At 37.8% G+C, this 22,170-nt stretch overlaps 1 long non-coding RNA gene across 1 annotated transcript in view; it reads left to right on the top strand.

The window, feature by feature from the left end:
- The window catches only part of LOC147578969 (uncharacterized), a 66,351-nt gene that overhangs the window by 17,227 nt on the left and 26,954 nt on the right, over positions 1-22,170 (top strand). The window contains exon 2 of the long non-coding RNA XR_015253097.1: positions 19,286-19,399. This is a non-coding gene — a long non-coding RNA (uncharacterized LOC147578969). The remainder of the gene's footprint in view (positions 1-19,285; positions 19,400-22,170) is intronic.

Raw genomic sequence — 22,170 nt, forward strand, 5'->3', positions numbered from 1 at the left:
TTACCATTTTAATCAACTATAAATATTTATTTTTTAATTTATTTTCATCTCTCTGACCTATGTGAATCAAATCCTTTATCGCTAAATATTCCCATCGCTTTCCACAAACATGATTTTTTAAATTCAGATAACACTTTCCTCAGAATTATAGAAAATGGAAAATTACAATATCCTTTTCAATCTGCTATTTCTCATTCATACCCAAAGATACCTACTTGGAAAGCCATATTATACTTCACACTAGACACTTCTATCAGTCCATAAAAGCAGGTTAGACCTAAAAGAATTGACCCAGCAACCCTAGATGAATAAGCATTTTTTATAACTACTTCTTAGGATCTCCTAATACATCTGTGTTTGAGAATGAATTCTAAGTGCATTTAGTATTCTAATGTGATAAATCTGGCAACCCTTAATATGTCTGAAATAGGCATATGTTTATATATTCGCAGTGTAGAAAAGGCTATATGTGAACATAACTGTGCAAGTTGGTAGAATGTTTAAAAGCACAAAGTTTGTCAATGGTATAAAACATGAATATTTATGATATTTTAACACATCTGAGTATAATTTCTCTTTCCTTAGTGATTCCAACAAGTTTTAATGCAACACAAACGGAAAATGTCACCGACTTCTTTAAATACAGTCTCCAAATCAAACACTAAGATGGCAACTGAAGGCAAACTTAGTTCTCATTTCTGAAATATCTCATCACAAGATGTATCATTATTTTGTGTTAGCAGATTTTGTAGCATCTAGCAGACAAGAGGTTCACACCAAAGCCAATTTCAATTAATTCAAGATGGAAAATTTCATGTGACACTATCAAACACTTTACCAAAATTGAGATAGATTGCATCTACAATTTCACATCACTTTTATCTACTGATCTTGCAGCTCTATCAAAAAAAGCAATCAAATTCTTCTGGCATGATTTGTTCTTTTTAAATTCCTGTTTTATAATGTCCATTATCGTTTTCCTTATATGTTTCATCAATGCTTGCAAATTTTCTATTAATGCTCATTCTATTCTTTCAATGTAGATTTACCTGCTTTTGCTAGATAATTATGTCAGTGTTGTTCATTGTTTTCAAGAACAACAATAATCATTATCATTAAGATAATGCTTAAGAAATTACTCCTCATATTTGGGTTGATAAAAGAATTCAAATCAATTCTACAAATACTTACTGCACATTTACTAATTGCTTATTACTCTGACAGGCAATGTAGGGAAGACAGATTAGCAGAAGAAAACTTTCCCCTGGAAGCCACTGATCTCACTGAGGAGATAAAATACAGACTAATGGGAATTCTGCATTCATTGGTACCCAACGTTTTGCAAACTCTAGTACGTTAAAAAAATCGTACTAAAATTTAAGTTTTTATGCCTTATTTCCAGAGGTTCTGACTCAGCATTTGTGTTTTTAACAAGGAGCGCCCCCCACCCCAGGTGATTTCAGCATAAGAGTAGATTTTTTTTTTAACTACACTTGTAACAAAAATTATATGGAGTCAAAGTACCAGAGGACCAGAAGCAAGTTCACCCATTATAAGCAACAACATACAAAAAGGCTTCCCAGAAGAATCAGGACTTTAAGGATATCAGACTAACAGAGCTCTAACAATATTACCTGTATTAGCAGTACTGTTTTCAGATATACTTGATTCACAAAGGTACACACTGATACAACCACGATGTGCCGCTCTTTGGCCAAATCAATTAAGCAACGGAGAAAGTATTACAATAACTTGTCCATACAAAAATAAGCATGTATCCCTATTAAAGGAGCTGAAATAAATTTAACACTGAGAAGCATTTATCTGGGTTGCTTTCACATTATATACATTGGATACATTCCAGAACCTGGGAATTTATCAATATTTTATGACAATCTAGAAAGCAATACTTAGAGATAATTTCAAGCCACCAGGAGATTTTTATCCCGTGAGTAAGCCTTGTAATACTTCTGTGAAAGCCTGTAGTGTTAAATATGATTACTCTAGATTCATGAGGTATCATATAAAAATTATTATTTGAACATGTATGAGTGCCTTTCTCCACATATCTAAGACTGATCTACTATACTATTTCATTCTTTGCATTATCCATGGGAAACCAGCATAGCAGTCAGGGTAAGACCAGAAAAACAGTATTTAAAACAGAGGGAATTTAACAAGAGGGGATTTTATAGAACAGATGATGAAAGAGATGAATAGCCAAAGGAAACAATGAAGCAACTGAGAGCTCAGCAACACAGGAAATCTCTTCCTCCAAGCCCAGTAGAGGAGGGGTGCTTGTGGTTCCAGAGCCCAGGGCCCGGGTCACCTAACTAAAGCCAGAGCAATAGGGCCAGTCTGAAATGACTAGAATAATAGAGAAGCAGCAGCCAAGGCAGAGAGCTGGGTAGAGAAATAACCTGACTTCTCCTCCCTTCCTCCCACCCTCCAATCTCCTGACAACACTGCAAAATGCTTGCTGACATGTGACCTTTGCAAATGCAGTCAGGCCTCCTGCTCCTCAGGGTAGAACAGGAAAAGTTTAAGAAAGAGGTCTGAGAGCAAATAACCCAAGAACTAGCTGGAAAAGGTGGTGGTGGTGATGGTGATGGTGATGGTGATGGTGGTGGTGGTGGTGATGATGATGAGGTTGTTGATGATGATTGTAGAATCCCTTTAGAACAGAGGAACTGAATTTGCACAAGGAATTCAAAATTTTTATAGATTCTCAGTTCAGTGCTTCCCTTATTCAATAATTCATGCTGCCTCCATAGCCACTGAATTTTATTCTCTTATTCTTTATCACTCTAGTTTGCTATGATTTAAAATTCGGGGCTTGAATAACCTTCATTATTCTTTTTATAATATAACTAAATGCAAATTCTTTCTCCTTACTCATCTCTCTTACCTATATATCAGGAGATATTCTTATATCATTCCTGATATGTTTTTAATTGCCCAAGCATCTTAGTCCATTTTTTTTAAGTGGACATTTCTAAAGAACAATCTGGTGTTTAAACCACTTAGTTACCATAATTTTGTTCTCACTGAATTCATTAATGGAATTTTTGTATCTAGTAATTTCTATCCCCCATGCAGAAGGCCATATAGTAGTCTTTTTAGTGCATTTATCTAGTAAGAAGGATGTGCTCAGAACAAAATATGCTATCTCCCCTCCCCCCTGAAAAATCAATCATATTTATAAGCATTGCATGGAGCTTTATGCTTAACACAGTGCTTTGCATAGTGTGTGAGGTGTGCGTGGGGGGCGGGGGGCAGGTATCAACAGAATGGCTTCAAGGATGAGAAACAAAGAAACACAATTATAGGATCCAGTGTTCCCATCCACGTATTTACGCATAAATTCATAAATGCAAAATATAAATGATTTAAGTTATATAATTATGTTCTCAGAACATATAACTCCCTTTGCTACAGTTACCCAAAGTCCACAAATTATACTTCACTTGATACTCCCTTTTCCTTACTAATGAATTTCTAGTCTTATCAAGTCAATCTCCTCAATGGCCACTCATCACCTCCATGTTCAATTTGGGCTCCATGACTTTTTAGTCTACTTCCCCCCACACTGAGCTTTCCATGACTTCTCTGTTCTCCAGTGTGCTAAGTCCCATCTGCTTCAGGTACTTTTACCATGATGGGCCGGCCCAAAGGACCCTCTTCCTTCTCATGAGCTCCTATTAAGTTAACGTCTATGGATTAAACGCTTATTCATTATTTCACGTATGTGCTTGGTATCCTCAAAAGTCCTTTAGATTCTTGAGGACAGGACCTATAGCTTAAATCCTACAGTATTGTTAAACAGTAAACAGCAATTACTCAAAACATACTGAATGTGACTGGGTGCCATTGAAGTTCCACAATCAGTCCAGGTGTTTTTGAAGTCACCATAACATGATGGAGAAAAGGCAAAAAAGGAATGATGTTACAGTGCAAAATGTAGAACAGATGAGAGACCAGTGACCTAGAAGGAAGCAGAAATAAATCAACTTTGGTATGCAGGAGTAAATATCCCTTAATGAAACTCACATATTTTGGGAAAGTTCCCAAGACATTTTCCCCCCCTTTGGAAAAAAAAAATCATATTTTTATCTTCACTGATTAAATTTCTTTTGTTTTAGCAGGCAATGTATTTTTGCTGGCTGTCTCATTTTGAAAAATAACTCTGAGGGATTTCATCTCATGGGCACTCTTGATTATCTGTCTTCTACCCTGTCTTAATTCAGCTTCATCAGGAAGATCAAATCCGAGGTCCATCTGTAGGTCTGGTGAGGTGTTCACTAAATGTGATTCTAAAACCCAAGTCTCACACTATCATCATTCTCAGAGCCTCCTGAAGGTCAACCGGGACTATCTATACCAGCAGCAATTAAACAACGTGGCTTCCCCTCAGGGTGTCCCTCCCAGACCTACCTGGCCCTTATCATTCTGACCTATCTCCTCACGTAAACCTCTCAACGCCAATATGTCTTCAACTTAAAAATCAATTTTCTCCCCGTTTCGGTTTCTTTTTCACAGTTGCTTCTTCATTTAATCTTCAGGGTCATCTCAATCCCCATAAATCTAAACATAGCAATCAAATGTCTCGTGTTTTTAAAATGTCTCGCCACAGGTGGGGCACAAATCCCCCCCTCCTGATGGATTGGGCAATTTAAAAGAAAGATGGTGAACACAGGAAATTATATCTCCAGAGAAAGCCCATTCCATTGGAAACATGGGGCTGAAGGGGCACGCTTTTGTTTTTGTTATTTAAAGGGTTTATGCTTTAACCTCTGCTTTAAGAATGGTTTTTTTTTTCTTGAAAAAAAAATTTTGCCATTTACGAATGAGATCTGAAAATCAAGGTTTTCATAAGCCACTGCCAAGTGTTTTGTTTACTAAAACGAGAAGACTCCTACTAGACCTGAAGGGGACTTAGTCTCCCTCGCCCCATACAGAGAGCTGCTGTATCACTCAAAGTGCCTGCAGTAGGCTTCAGCCTAAGACTCTCTGTTTCTGTGTTCACTCAGTTTTTACCACACAAATAGTGAACACTTATGATCAACAAGGCATTGAACTAGGTGCTGTGGGGCTGATTAGGTTTAATATGACACAGCCCCTGTGTCTCAGTGACACAGATGTGACAGTCATGGATACAAATAGCTATAGAGAAAGGCAGTATGTGGCAAGTAGTATACTTTACTTATTGATTCAACAAGCATTTATAGAGTGCTTTCTCTGCCAGGCACTGAGGAAACAGCAGAGAGAAAAACAGGCACCCTTCCTCCCCTAGAAGAGCTTCTACTCCTGCGAATGGGTGACAAACACTAATGGGATAATCAGACTAACAACATGAAGTGCCCTGAAGGCTGCATATACCTCAGGGGACAGATGTAGACCCAGCAGTTGGACACATGATTTAGGAATGAATAGGAGATAATAAGGCTGGGAGGATGGGGAAGAACATTCTAGACATGGTCAAATAAAGAAAAAATGCTAGGGGAGCTTTCAGAGGGAGAAATCCTTCTGAGGTGGGATTGGGAAGGAGAGAGGGTACATCCTAGACTGCGCAGAACACTGACAATGGCCTTCCCTGAGGATAGGACTTCATCAAGTAAAGATGGTGAAGAGGAGATTCTAAAGCAGAAAAGGCAAAGAAGCAGATGACGATGAGCAATGTTCAGAAAGAAAGGAATAGCATGATTTAATTAGCATGTGTAGGGAACTCAGGGAAGAGGCTGGAAAGGGAAGTAGAAGATTCAAACATGGAAGGCCCCACCTCCCTGAGCTAAGAGGTTTGGGATATTTCCAGGCATGCAATGGAAAACCACTGAAGGCTTCAAAGCAGGCCTATCGAATAACTGGAATCATATCCTAAGGATCTCGATCTGAACTTGGGATATCAATCTGCCATTCCTGGCAACAGGAATGGAAAGGAAGATATAGATGCGAGAGACAGTCACAGGAGTACATCTGACAGCAACAAATCTTTAAAGGAAGTTTTATGTGTTCAGGAGTTGCAAAGAAATTTTACTTTGAGAAGGAAGGACAAAGAAACTCATATATATTGAGAATTATATTTGCTGGACCCTATGCTGGGAGCTTATCATGAACTGTTTTATTTAATCCCAGGAATCCCTAAAACGGGTATTATCATCCCTTTATACAAGTAAGAAACCGAGGGTCAGAGAAGTTAAGCAACTTGCCAAAGAGAAAGATAATAAGACATGGAGCCTTCAAGATCAGTTTGTGTTACTTCAAGGCAAAATAACACTCCAAGGTCTTTCTTATTTCCTAGTGCTCAATTCTTACCCCATTCACCGTTCTTCTGACTCTATCAACATTCAAAACGGATTCTCAGTATTCTGCAAACCTCTGAATGAATGTGGGAAATTTCCAAAGGGTTGCCCAGCCAATGTCACACATATTTATCTCTGGGAGAAGACAGAGAATATCTCCAATAAGACATAAGTTTGGAAGAGTAAAGGGAAAATAATCATACTTGAGGTGCTTGGTCCATCGCTCCCTGAAATTTCAATGGCAGGACATTTGTAGGACTTGAAAACCAGTGAGCGGTTTCAGTATATTAACTTTCATTTTGTTGTTTTTATTTCCCCTGTAGGGATCAAAAGATGAAGAACTCTTGTCAAAGCTCGTAACTCTCTAATTACTTAATTATTAACAGTGAAAATCTGATTTTCAAAGTTGTTTAATGGTCATGCAATAAACCAACGTGAGATGACTGTTAATGCTGCAGCTCAGGTCTCCAAAGAGTTGAGTGATATTGTAGTTACTGTTATTTCCAAATAGAAATAGAAAAGCCATGACTACAATACTGTCTGGGATTCCCAGTCACCCACTGAACAGATAAAATGTCTTTCATACTTGGATGAGGTCAAGGAGGAGACTGTCACATAATAAGAATTTTCCCCAACCAGTCTTTGTCATAGCAGGTAAAAATAAAGTTGATTACTAGGCAGAGAAAAAAAAAATGAACCGATTATTAAGCACACTGCATTATTCTTAAGAGTTGTTTTTGACTCTTGTTACCACTGCTGGCTGTGAATTTCAGCATTAATTATCTAGGGGCATCAAAAGTGTACTGATATTATAATTTGAAACCATTATACCAAGTATCTCTGCTCCAGCTTATCATGCCTGGCAACACACAGGAAAGTGAAATGCAAAGTAGCCATAAAAAAGAAGAGGGAACAAAAGAATAATAAATAGACAACTTTAGGGGCGCCTGGGTGGCGCAGTCGGTTAAGCGTCCGACTTCAGCCAGGTCACGATCTCGCGGTCCGTGAGTTCGAGCCCCGCGTCAGGCTCTGGGCTGATGGCTCGGAGCCTGGAGCCTGTTTCCGATTCTGTGCCTCCCTCTCTCTCTGCCCCTCCCCCGTTCATGCTCTGTCTCTCTCTGTCCCAAAAATAAATAAAAAAACGTTGAAAAAAAAATTTAAAAAAAAAATAAATAAATAAATAGACAACTTTATATTAGTCATGGGAGTGATGAAAGCCTGTCCACAAAAACACTAAACTGGTCACAATTCTCTGAAGATCTTCCATAGAGTAGTAATGTCACTAAGAGAGGTAAGTCCAGCATATGGGTTCATTTCTGGACTACCACTGAAAGGTAGTAGTTCAAGAGGACTTGGCCAGACAGAATATTTTAGGGTAGTCATTGCAAGGAAGGGAAGCCCCTAAAATGGGTAGTCCTAGAACAGATCTCTATTCTTCCCTCACAAAGAAAATGGAAGCCATTAGATGGAGCTCTTGCAGTTTTGACCAAATCTACTTATCAGTCAAAAGTGCACATGGCCTCTGCTCCTTTTGGTTAGAACACAGGTTCTAGCCCTACTCCAGTGGAAAGCCACTCCTACTTGTACTTTGGTTTCTATCTTCTCCCACATTCTGATTCTCCTGGTTATTATCTCTCTTCTCAATGTTTCATTCTGTGTTATCCTCTTTCTCCCATCCCCTTCCCCTCTATTCATTCCTTCCTCCCCACCTCTGACTTGCTCTCTCTTCCTGGACAGCATTTAATATGCTTACATCTCTTTCCACATTAAAAAAAAAAAAAAAATCCATCAACCTGTCCAACCTCCGGTTGACAATGTGTCTTTCTGTAAAAAACAAATTTTGTGCCATCTTCCTTATGTCTACCACTCCTTGTGTCCCTTAAATTTGGACCTTTTCTTCACACTTCACTGAAACTGCTTCCCAAGATTGTCACTGTCCCCCATATTGCTAAAGCCGATGGTCACTTTTCAGTTACAATTTTCTGATGTCGCAGAAGCATATGACACTATTGTCCAGTCCCTCCTTCATGAAATTCTCTTTTTTCTTGACAGCACATACTCTAAAGTTTGCTTCCTACCACTCTGGCTACTTTTGATCTTCTACTGATTCCATAATGTTGATGTTTCCTTGGGCTCACTGTTCTCACTTAAACGAACTTAGACACTTCTATAGCTTTCACGTACCATCCTTAGGCTAATGAGTTTGCAGTCGATATCTCTAGATCAGAACTGATTTCTAAGCTCTAGTCCAATACATCCAAAGGCCAATTAGATCTCTTTACTTGGTGCCTTGCAAGAATCTTAAATTTATAAGTCTATAAGGAACTTATAGACTTAAGGATGTCTATAAAGGAACTTAACTTCTTCCCTCCAAAGTTGCTCCTATCTTGGTAAATGGCATAAACAAGTAACCACTTACTCAAATCAGAAATCTGGGAATGATTTCTGGTACCTTTTTCTCCTTTGTCTGTCTCTCACCACTCACATTAAATCAACCATAAGACCGTTTATTATTTCATTCCACAAACATTTATTGAATCTATCATCTGTATTCAGTGCCATGGAGAGCAAAACAGCTGAATTCCCTGCCCTCATGAAACTTATAGCTTAGTGTGGAAAACAGTAGTTACTAAACAAGTAAATGTACAAATAAGAAAGCAAGAAATACAAAGAAAAAGAAAACTAGTTAAAAGATAACTATGACTGGACTAGAGTTGGGGCAACAAAGAAATTAAAAAAAAAAATACTGAGATACCTTGGAAGGCAGAATTGAAAGGTTTTCCTGACTGATTGGATTTAGGCATCAAAAGTAAGAGAGAAATCAAGGAATATTTCCAGCTTCTCGACTGAGTATCTGGGTGGATAGTAGTGCTATTATCTGAGGTTGTAGAAAGGTAGGGAACCAATAAGTAAGTTTTAGATGTGCGGAGTTAATGTCTGTTAGGCTTCCAAATGGGTTTTGCAAGTAGCAGTTGGGGTAATGAGCCTATAACTTCAAGGAGAAGTCTAGGGCTGACACATAAAGTTGTGAGTCAACAGCATACAGACAATAAAATCACCTGGAAAAACTGTAGACACTACACCATAGAGAGAGAAGGAAAGCAATCATAGAATTAACCCTGATGAGCTCCATTATGGGTGGTTAAAAGGGAGCAAAGTAATTAAAAAGAGACTGAAAAGTTAGGTTAGAAAGAAAAGAAATAGGTAAAAATAAGGTAAAAATTAGAAAAGTCAATAAAAGAAAAAATGGGGTCCAAAAGTCAAGAGGCCAACTATCCAGAATACTGTCAACTAAAAAGGGAATGTAAAAGTAAGTAACTATAGCAATGACAAAGGCAGTGTGAAAGAATGATGAAGTCATAAACCAGAAATCCTATAGCTCCACTATCTCGATATTTCCCAAACACGTCTCATTTATTCCATCTCAACTCAGGTTTAAACCACTATCATTGCTCATGTGTATCATTCTTGTATCTCCTTCAATTTATTCCCCATCCCACATCCAGAATAATCTTGCCAAAACCCAATTCTGAGCACATCACCCCACTGCCACATTTAGGATACAGATCAAATTTTTCACCATCTGGCCCCTACCTTCCTTTCTCATCTCATCCCATTCTCTCTTTCAAACTCAGAGTATCAGCTATATTGATCATATAAAATTCCAGGTGTGCCTAATATTAGGGTATCCAAAGATCGATTCTGAGTCACAGGAAAAGTACAATGAGAAAAACACATGAACTTAAAAAGCTTGAGGGAAATGTTGTAGGTATGAACCGAATAAATGTTGTCCAATTGAACTGACTCTTCTTTCCCATTCATGTTTTTTTCTTTAACCTGGCCCATGTTCCACTTCAGAATTATACTTTGACCTCTGTTGACATCACATGACTGGGGAGAAACCCTGATGCTATTTGTTTTACGCAGACCTTGCAATGCCGACCCTTTTCCAGAAGAGCTATGCTTCTTGTGTTCAAAACTATGTTGTAAACTCTTTAAAGTTAGGGAAAATCAAGAGGCCAAGAGTATGGATACCTGTGCTTAAATCCTGGTTTCTGGAGTCCTTGGGCCATTTTTTTTTAATCTCTTGGGGCGTCTGTTTTTCTATCAGTAAAATTTATATAATAACAGGTTCCTACATCATAAAGTTGCTTTGAGGATTCCATGCCTGATACATAGTGAGCACTCAACAAATTCCCTTACTATCATTTTGACTATTATTGTTTTGCAGACCCTCGAATGCTTTACACAGTACCGGGCAGAGTCAGTAGTCAACGAATACTGGTTGGCTATCTGATAAATGCTATGCCACCAAATGTTTCCCCATGACTGTTGTGGTATATTTTCAAGGACAAGAATGGGCCACCAATCCTTATGATTAATTCCTTCTTCTATTTTCATGTTGAGTTATGTAAATCATGCTTGCACATTTCACCCTTCAGACAGAAATGGAGTAGTTCTAATTTGGTCTAACTTAAGGTGGGAGCAGGGGGATACAGAAGACTGCAGAAGCTAAAACTTTCTGGTATAAATGAAACAGCAGGCTGCCTTATGTTTTCAACATTAGCATTTAAGTTCACTGCAGCTGAACTCAATTCATATCAGTGGAGATTTATATCAAACGGTGGGAAGGCAAGTCATATCCTACTGCTGTCTTGCAGAATTATCATCAGGAATGTAGCCAATTTTAGCACAAATAAATGGTAGTTAGGGAAGTAACTTGTATGATCGAGTCCTATAATGGTCATTCTTTGATTTAGAAATAAGTTCTAAACCTGTCACTTTGCATGAACTTGATTTTCAAAAGAAAGAAGAAAAAAATCACTATACTTTCTCCTTTGGGAATAGCACAATATACAACAACAAAACAGAGAAAGTTAAAGAAAATTCTGCAATTTTATCATTTTACGTGTATAGAAATAACTTTAAGTGGTGTATGCATGCTTAAGGATTAAATTATACACAACATAGCTCACTATCATTACTACTACACATCACTAAACCAAGACACTCCTAAATCTGTCATCTTGTTGGCAGTCAAAAGACAGCTGAAATGCTGGTTTGAATTTTATCTGTCTTATCTCCTTTATGGAATAGGAGAAACACTTTGTAAGACTCACATACGAATGGAAAAAAGAACTGGTTGGTGAATGAAATGAAGGTATGATAAGAGCAGGAAGGCACCTCAGAGATCATCATTCCAATCCTCTCACTTTAACAATGAGGAAGCAAGATGCAAAGAATCAAAACAGCCAGCTCAAGGACACATGATTGGGGACTACATCCATAACTTCCCAGCTTTAACTAATTCCCAAACCTGGCCAACCATCAGTCACCTATTAATAAACGTACAAGTTCCTGAACACACAGACTTGCAGAAACAGACTCTTTGGGAAGTGGAATCCAAAATCTTATGGATTTAAGAAGTTCCCCAGGGGCTCCTGGGTGGCGCAGTCGGTTAAGCGTCCGACTTCAGCCAGGTCACGATCTCGCGGTCCGTGAGTTCGAGCCCTGCGTCGGGCTCTGGGCTGATGGCTCGGAGCCTGGAGCCTGTTTCCGATTCTGCATCTCCCTCTCTCTCTGCCCCTCCCCCGTTCATGCTCTGTCTCTCTCTGTCCCAAAAATAAATAAAAAACGTTGAAAAAAAAATTAAAAAAAAAAAAGAAGTTCCCCAGATGATTCAAATACCAAACATCCAGAGACTAATGATAACGAAGCCCTGATGTACACTGTCCATGGCTATTGGCTAGATATTCAACTTAGGAATGAGGGCAGACATACCTGTTCATTTTTTATATTTAAACAGCTATGTTATTTAATTTAAATAGCTAGTGATTACAAAACAGCAAATGTCATTTTATACCAACTCATCTCTATTTACTGTACCTCTACCATAAAAGCAGTCAGGCTTACTACAGTTATTCTCTGTCTTATAAAAGTACGGTATCCATTACTGTGTCCCTAAAAAGAAAATCACAGAATGCTTTCAAAATACATATTTTGGGGGCGCCTGGGTGGCTCAGTCGGTTGAGTGACCGACTTTGGCTCAGGTCATGATCTCGCGGTCCGTGAGTTCAAGCCCCACGTCGGGCACTGTGCTGACAGCTCAGAGCCTGGAGCCTGTTTCAGATTCTGTGTCTCCCTCTCTCTGACCCTCTCCCGTTCATGCTCTGTCTCTCTCTGTCTCAAAAATAAACTTTAAAAAAAATTAAAAAAAAATACATATTTTGTTTTTTCTGAGATGGAAAACTGATGGCTTAATTACCTTATAATGCTACTATCAATAGTATGATACAAATGAACATCAAATGTACAACACATTCCAAAACAATCCTACACATGGTATTGATTTGCTTGCCATTCTCCCTCTAGTTTACTAATATATCCTGACCGCTTGCCATGGCATCAGCCTTGCACCACAAAAGTAGAACTTCCAAAAGAAAGAAACACTTTCCAAACCACAAAATCAGATGGATTCAAACCTTTTTCTCCAGCTGTGATCTTTCTCCTAAGTTACAGATACCTGTAGCCATGTGTCTATCAGACATCTCCACCTACTTGCCCCGTGAGTAATCCAGACTGAACATGCTCCAAACCAAAGTGATCATTTTCTCCCAAACCTGTATCTACTCTATGTTTCACATAGTGGTTAGTCCACCCAATTGCCCAATGAAAAAATCTGGAAATCACCTGTATTTGCTAGAATTTCAAATTTGGTTTCAAGTAAAGATATTCAACTGAAGCTGGCTGGACTAGAAAACATAATTTATTGAATCACTTAGGTGTGAAGTCTAAAGCTAAGCAGTACTATAAAATTACTCTCCTACTCTCTTTTTCTTCTCAGCTCTTCTCCAGTGTTAGCTCCTCTTGGGTTGTGTATGATAAGCTTATATCCATCTTGTTTTAATCCCAAAAAGAAAGAGGTTCTCCCTCCTAATAATTTTAGCAAGAGTCCTGGTCTTGCTGGACCAACTCAGTTCACTGACTCATTCCTGAGTCCTTACTGTGCCCAGGGATATGGAACTGTTGGGTCATCCTCACACATCTTGGATAAAGGGAAATGGGAAATTGAGTATGGGAAAGAAGTGATCACCCAGAGGAAAACCGAGATACTATTTCAACACCAACAACAACACCAACAACACCAACAACACCAACAACAGGAAGGAAGGAAGGAAGGAAGGAAGGAAGGAAGGAAGGAAGGAAGGAAGGAAGGAAGAGAAAGAAAAAGAAAGAAAGAAAGAGAGAAAGAAAGAAAGGGAGGGAGGGAGGGAGGAAGGAAAAGAAAGAAAGAAAGAAAGAAAGAAAGAAAGAAAGAAAGAAAGAAAGAAAGAAAGAAAGAAAGAGAGAGAGAGAAAAGGAGGAACACAGTGCAGGCAAAAACATCACATACTTTTTCCATATCATATTGGACCCTCCTCCCTTCACCCCTTGATCCAAAGAATTGCTTAGTTCCAGTGATTCTCTAACCTTAACATGTCCCTTACTTGTCTCCTTTAAGATACCACTATTAATGAATTAATGTCTCACCTGCAACTGCAATGGCCCTACTTAGAGTCTTGCATCCGTACTGCAATTTCAATCTTATCACAGCACTGCCTAGCTTATAAATCTATCAGTGCCTGAATACATGTGACATAAAGACAAAGTTCCCTAGCAGAACATTTATGGATCTCTAGGATTTGCCCTGCTTTGTCTCTCAGCATTCCCCAAACATACACCCTAAAGTGGTTGATATCATACTAACAATGATAAAAAAACAATAATATTTCTTGAGTTCTAATGAGGCCCCAGGTTCTATATAAAAAGACCTCTGTGCCCTTACAACAACCTTATTGCAATACTCATTTTACAGATGAGAAAATCCAGCCTTAAAGAGGCCAAGTAAGTTACCCAAATTCACACAGTTAAGATGTGCTAATGGAATTCAGACGCATGTATATGGAAAGAAAGCCTCATCTCTTATACTATATTGCCACACTGAACTACTTTTAGTTCTCCAGATCTGCCATGTTTTTTTTTTCTTCCACTAGGTATGTCTGACTGATCATCCCTAGTGCCTGCCTTTCCCATGAAGCCTTCCTTGACAAACAAAAGCAGGGCTTTTCACCTCTGCTTTATGGGGAATATATAACAACTTGGGAACACTGGAAACCTAAAAATTTTAAATAATGATATAAGTTTTTAAAGAGTATTTATTTTGAGAGAGAGAAAGAGAGAGAGAGAGCATGAGCTGGGAAAGGGCAGAGAGAGAGAGGGAGAGGGAGAATCCCAAGCAGGTTCTATGTTCCATCCTGAGCCCAATGCAGGGCTCTATCTCATGACCATGAGATCATGACTTGAGCTGAGATCAAGAGTCGGATGCTTAACCGGCTGAGCCACCCCTAATGATACAATTAAATACATGATGGTCCATGGCAGAATACTAAACAGTATCAAAAGTCATCAAAAATTTTAAAAAAAGAAAAACACTAATAACCTGAAACTGTGCTCCCAATACAAGGTGATTGGGGAGGGCATAAGAGTACAAAGTGTTAAATAATGCATGCTTCTACCTTCATAAAATAACGTGGTTCAAAAACCTGACATACTCAAAATACAGAATAGTGATTAAGAGAATGGGGCATTAGCATCAGACAGAAATGGATCTGAGCTCCATCTTTGCCACTTATTGGCTCTGAAACCATGGGAAAGATACATAACCCATGTGAATCTCTGAACCTCTGGACATGTGTATAAATACATGTGTGCATCTATATCTACCTATATCATTTCAATATTTATATGTCTACTTACAGAGAGAATGAGAATAAGAGACTAGAAAGAAATACACACCAAAAGATAACAACGATGGTAATTTGATCAATGTTGACTTCATATTTTTATTTATTTTTATATTTTTCTAAATATTCCACAATGCATATCTTATCTATATTCTGATCCATTTTCTGCACTAATACGCTATGTCTAATTTAAAATTTGGGCCCCAAAAGCAGAAACCGCATCGAATCATCAATTACGCATCCTGCATCATGCCCTACATGGCATCAGTGTGAAATGACCTGGTGGTTTGCATTGTCACAGCCATGGCAGATCTATCTGGCACACTTGGGAGGCCTTCTTTGAAAAATAGTCAATTTCTGACAATTTAAAGGTTGATTATCCAGTCTTAAATTATCTATATCCTTATACTCTACAACATTTCCCTCCTGCTGACCAAATTTGAAAGTTTCATGGCTCCTTAATATCTCCACCATGACAAGAAGAGAGAAACAAAACTGATGATATTGTAATCAATCAAACTGCTTACTCTGTGAAACCACTGATCATTATGTTCACTTAGGAGCTCCAACATGAGAAATTTCTTTTTAAATGTAATGGTAGGGAAAAAAATAAACTTTCTTCCTCCTGAGAAAATACTCTATTTTCTTTTTTATTGATAAAACTATGTAGCTTGTGTTTCACCTTTTGTCTTGGGTATTAGAAGGCTTGCCATTATTTGTTGTCCTGTCTTTCTTCTTTGCTTGAATCTGGTTTTCTGGCCTTATTTTTATGTCCTTTTTTTTTGTAGCTTGTCTCAACTTATTTGTTGAAGGAGCAAGGGTAGAAATAAATTTGCTAACTATCAATTTTGAAAACTTATGCTAATAAATAATAATACCTTATATTGTGTTTTGCTGCTTTTTTAAGTAGTTTCACATTCATGACCTCACCTATTTCTCCTTACCCTACAAATAAAGCAGCCATTATCCCCATTTTACAGGTATGAAAACTGACAAAACCCTCTGGTAGAAAAAGAAAGACTATAGGTTCTGGATTAGACTGCCTGAGTTTGAATTCTAGTTCTATTATGGTTCCACCTAGAGGTGTACCGTTGGGATAAGTTGCTCAACATTTCTGTCCATCAGTATTTTCAGTTGTAAAATGAAGACGATGCTAGTTACAGTAATATTACTATATATACATATACATATATATGTAGTAATATTACTATAATATTACTGTAGTAACATATATATATGTATATATACATATACATATATACACACACACACACACACAGACACTATATATTATACATTACTAATAACAGTAACATAGAGGATTACTATGAGGACTGGTCAAGCAAGTTACACTGTTAAGGCACACAGACCAGTGCCCAGTACATAGGACTCATAAGTGTTTCATATTGTTATACTAATGTTCTTGTCATTTAACATCCTGCATTGACTATTCCTCTGTATTCCACTCATTTGCACTTTATTAGTGCCTTAGTTAGCTGGGGCTGCCATAACAAAATACTGTGTGGGTTATACAACAGGAATTTATTTCTCATAGCTCTGGAGGCTTGGAAGGCCAAGATCATGGTGTGGGCTACATTGGCTCCCCAAAGAAGGCTCTCTTCCTGGCTTACAGATAGCTACCTTCTTGCTGGGTCTTCACATGGTAGAGAGACAGAGGGCGCCCTGGTATCTTCTCCTCTTTTTCTTTCTTTCTTTCTTTTTTTTTTTTTTTTAATGTTTACTTATTTTTGAAAGAGAGAGACAGAATGCAAGTGGGGGAGGGGCAGAGAGAGAGGGAGACACAGAAGCTGAAGCAGGCTCCAGGCTCTGAGCTGTCAGCACAAGGCCCGACACGGGCCCAAACTCATGAACCATGAGATCATGACCTGAGCTGAAGTCAGTTGTTTCACCTACTGAACGCCCAAGGCGCCCCTCTCTTCCTCTTCTTATAAGGGCACTAATCCTGTCATGGGGGCCTACCCTTACAACCTCATTTATGTGTTTGGGGGGATATGGTAGAAAGTCCTAAAGGTATTTTTTTTCTCTTTTAATGTAATAATTAGATTATTACCCCCTCCCCCCCCCCCAAGCATCCACCTCCAAATATCATAACATTAAGTGTTAGGGTTTCAACATATGAATTTGGGGGGAATGCAGTACCTCAAATTATGGAATTTAGTCCATAGCAGTCAGCATTCAAAGCATACTGGACAGAGATCTGCTTTTACCATAGATATGAAGAAATGGCCTTCTGAGAATAGTGAAAACATGATCATGCAGTCATACGAAACTTGATTTTGGATGGAAAAAAAAAATACATCTAGGACTTTCTACCATATGACCAAAACCATAAATTTCATCATATAGTGCAATGGTTAACATGGGCTTTAGTACCAGACAGGCCTGGATGCGACTCACTCTTGCCACTTGCTAGCTACAAAGCCTTGAGCCAGTCCATAATGTCCAGCACCATACTGTCCTCTGTTATAAAATGCAGATAATAATGGCTCTTACTTGGTATGGTTTTTATGTAAAGCACACAGTGCAGTGCCAGGACCATAGCAGACAGTGAATAAACATTACAGTGATCACTGTTGTGTTATTATCGTTATACAGTAGGCCAAGTATACCAAAAGCCATCAAATTCAATTTCTTTTATAATATTCTGCAATTTAGACTTTTAGAAAATAATTCAGAATTTTCTCCAAGTGAGTTAAAATTACAGAGGATTCACTTTAGCTGAGGAAAAAACTTGTGCCCCCCAAAATAGACAGTTTTGTTGAGTTACTCCTCCCAGATTTCTGGCTAACTCCAGTGTTCATTACATCAATACTTTAAAAAATAATTTAAAGTAGAATGAATCCTTTTTGTTAGATAGAATTATATAATAAATTGCACAATGAGTATAGACCTTAACGTCATTTAGGTTCTCATCCTTATTCTGATAAATGTTAGCAAAACATAAGGCTTAGAATTTATAGTTGGATGTGTTTGTTTCATTTTGTGTTTGACGTCTGGTCAAGGGGAGGGTTATGTGTTTGAGTACTGGGAAGAATTCAATCTAACTGTCTTTTAATAATTAAAATAAATTTAATCAAATGTGTGCTTAATTAAATTCACACAACAGACTTTATTAAAGGATAGTATTCATTGCATTCCTAGAGCTATCAGCTTTAACAATGAAATCATGTCAAGAACACAGGTAGGCCTTCCTTTAAGAAAATCTAAAACGCAAAGCCCTAAACCTATAAAATGGAAGGGAATTTGCTTTTCAAAACAGACTCTTTTTCATAAAAGTGTAGCTTTATTTCAAGTCAAGCTTTGTATGGTATTTTAAATGATGCAATGGCAAGAAATTTGATTTGCTCAGACCACAAATATTGAATAAAATAAAATATGCTTGTGTCTGGAAAAAAGCTCACTTTTTTCACTTTGATGCCATTATTTTCATGTATCTTCTAGCAGATTCCTACTGTTAAAAAATAATAATCAGTTTGGATGTATTTGGCCTTTATAATTTTAAAACGGGTCTGGTGATCATGTGTACCTCACTGCAGCTGATGTGAAAAATGCAGTGCCCTGACAGCTCACATTAAGCATCACACAGAAAAAGTATAATTAGCATCTCTGTGCTAATTAAAAGTGATGCTGGGTTAGTTCCAATATCATGCTTTTAAATGGCTGATGTCTCAGGAGAATAAAGTTGGGGGAGAAATGCATTTAAAATGGAAAAATCCTGTGCAAACTTCTGTAAGTGGTTCAGATTTGTGGCTGTTGTTATTTACATCTTATTATGATGGCAGACTTCAAGATGACTTCTGTTAATCAGTTTACCATTTTCTCTTTCCCCACTTTGCCAGCAGTAGGGAATTCAAGATGTTTTTCTGCTTCTTTAAATCCTTTGACCGTCTGCTTTCACACAAAATTAATTAAGGATTTTCTAAATAGAGAACATACCACACAAGAAAGAAGCAATTCAGGATTTTCAGTTTTTCTTTTGCACAGTGCAAAGTACATAGTGTACTCAGTCACTTTAGCTTTTCCTACAAGCGAAAAATTTAAAGACAAATACCACCTCCCCCACCCAATAGTTTTTCAAATAAACAGATGATTGCCATTGATTAAATACTTTTTTTCAAACATGGTCCAATTATTTAAAATCACAAAGGTTCTACATGGTGTTAAACCTGATTTTCTTTTCAGGGGAAATGTTGGAGGATCACCAAGATGTGGGGAGAGAGGGAAGCTATTGTTCCACCACATTCCATTCCTGTTAAATCAACTTGATATACGCGATAAATTAAGTCTGCACTGCAGGTCAGTGAATTTCTATTAACTACTTATTATGGAAGAAAGGAAAGCAGCCCAGTCAAGAACTCTTACACATTAGCCAAAGCAAGCTGTCACTCTGTTTAACTTTTACAATAAATGTTCCTCTGTCTCACACATGTGAAAGAAAGAACATCATTTAGCATTTAAGCTCTCATTGCCAGTATGCATTAAGGCAAAGAATCAGCCTAGATTGAATACTTCTCCTGATTTAAAAGGCTAGGAAACTCTGAATTTTGCTAAGATTTTGCTGATTTATAAGGTAACCACTTTAAAATAGGCCTCTTAGGGATTGTGAAAATACGGAGGTCTGTTACAGCAAAGGTCTTGCAAAGGTCTGTTACGGCTATACTCTCAACTCCAGCGTATCTGTTTCTATTGGGTCCAAGGAGTACTGGGTAGAAGTGAGGCATCCCCTCAGAGTGAGTCCTCAAAGAAGGAAATGGTTCAAGTTTTCCCCACAGGGACTAAAGGAGCAAGAGACTACAGGAGGTAAATGTGAGAGAGCCCTAGCATGAGGATCACAACTCCTAAGATGCTGGAGACAGCATGGCTCACAGAACTCAGGAGGTTCTAAGCCCCATCCATGAGCATGCCTGGGATCCTCAGACAAGAAGTAGGAGATAAGTGGTGAAGAAGTTACAAAGCATGCGGGCCTGGTCCTCCCTGTCCCCAGCCCTGCAGAATCAAAAACCATTGGGGCAGGAGGCTTCTTTTGATGCTTCCGTGGGAAGCTGGGGGTACACCAACTGCCCAGAATGTAGACACCACACTGCCTTCTATCCCTCTCTTCCTGAACTGCCACCACCAGAGATCTCCAACAGCCACATCTGAGGGCCGCTGAGGATGTTGGAAAATAAATACGTGAACGAACAATACATATTTTAAAAAATTATATTAAAGCCAGAGAGAGTAAGATCAGAACAAATAGAATACATGTCTAGGAAAACAGAATGGCTAGGAAAAATAAATGATAATGATGTAATACATGTGTTTTTTTATTTAAAAATATGTAATAGCAATCACAATAAAAGCAAAGAGCAAAAATAACCTTTCTGGAGGAAAATCAAAACAAAGACCATGATTTTACAAATAAACAATTTAGCAGATGAATTTGAAGACTGGATGTTCACTGTTAAGATCCAAATGAGTGACTTGGAAGTCAAGTATAAGAAACATCTCAAAACACAAAGCTGTTGGGAAAAAAATAAATAAAAAGAAACATGAAGACATAGAAATTATAAAAGGTCAGAAATATTACAAGAAAAGACAAAAGCTTTGGAGGATAAAGTCAAGAACCTAGCTTTCCCCCACCCTAGAAGAAGACAGGAAGAGAGGACAGAGATACAGTGTTTAAACAAATAACAGGGAAAATTTTCTCTGTACTAGTTAACGACTGGAGTCTGCAGAATGAAAGGACACAGTTCAAGCCTAGATTAATAAGAAAAGGAGGGTTTAAGACTATCCCAATAAATTTATGGATTCTAAGGATAAAGAGAAAATTTAACAAACTTCTAGACAGAAGCAAAACAAAACAGTTTGCCACAAAGGAAAAAGAAATCAGACAGGTATCAGGCCTCTCCTCTGCAACACGCATACTCACAGGATGATGAATTAACATCCACGGACTATGGAGAGGAAAGAGTGATGAGGATCTATCTGGTCAGGGGAGACATCAAATAGAAGGTAAGAAGAAGGGCTTGCTAAGATTAAAGTAAACAGTGTCTTATTTTGGAAATAATACTAGAGAAATACATGTAACATTGTAAGTACAGAGAAAGGATCAAAATAGTACAGTAGATCTTCCAAATAAATAAGAAGATGATCAAATGAATTAAAATTAGGATAAGGGGAAAGTGGAACAACAATACAAATCATAATGGAAGAAGACAGAAATAAAATTAAGTCATTACACTAAAACTAGACTAAATTCTCCCACTGCATGAGACTGTCAAGCTGGATTAAAAGAGAACACTTTGATTTATGCAATTGAAAAGAAACAACTGTACAACTAAGTGATTGAGAAAGGCTGAGTACAAATGTATGGACAAAGGCAAAGAGGACATTAACATTAGACAAATTGGAATTTAATGTTAAAAGCCCTAAAAAGGAAATAGAGGGTCATTAGGTTTTCATACAAGTCATAAGGAAGATAAAATAACTGTAATTTCATATATGGTAGAAGCTAAACATAAAAAGCAAAAATTATTAGAAATGGGAGACCTTGATAAAAACGTAAGTTGAGCTTGAAATATCAATATATCTTTTGAGCATCACCCAACTCTAGCTTATAAAAAAATAAGATCAGAGAAAAAATGAATACTTCAATTTTATAAGCTTTACTTAATAAATCTTATGTTATTGGGCTGAACTGTGTCTCCCCCACCTCCCACAAAGAAATTCACATAGTCTTAATCCTAAAAGATCAGAATGTAACTGTATATAGAGATAGGACTTTTAAGTGGTAATTAAAATTAAATGAGGTCATACGGTTGGGCCATAACCCAGTCTGACTGGTGTCCTTATTAGAAGAGAAAATTTGGACACAGAAAGTGCCACGAGTGATGCATACTCAGAGAAAAGACCACATGAAGGCACAATGAGAAGGTGGCTATCAATAGGCCAAGAAGAGAGGCCTCGGAAGAAACCAAACTTGCTGGCATCATAATCTTGGACTTCTAGCCTCCAGAATTGTGGGAGAAGAAATATCTGTTAAGCCCACTCAATATGTGGTATTTTGTTATGACAGCCTTGCAAAC

Source organism: Puma concolor, chromosome B4 (assembly GCF_028749965.1).
Source record: "Puma concolor isolate L17-30 chromosome B4, mPumCon1.1.hap2, whole genome shotgun sequence".
NCBI lineage: Eukaryota > Metazoa > Chordata > Mammalia > Carnivora > Felidae > Puma > Puma concolor.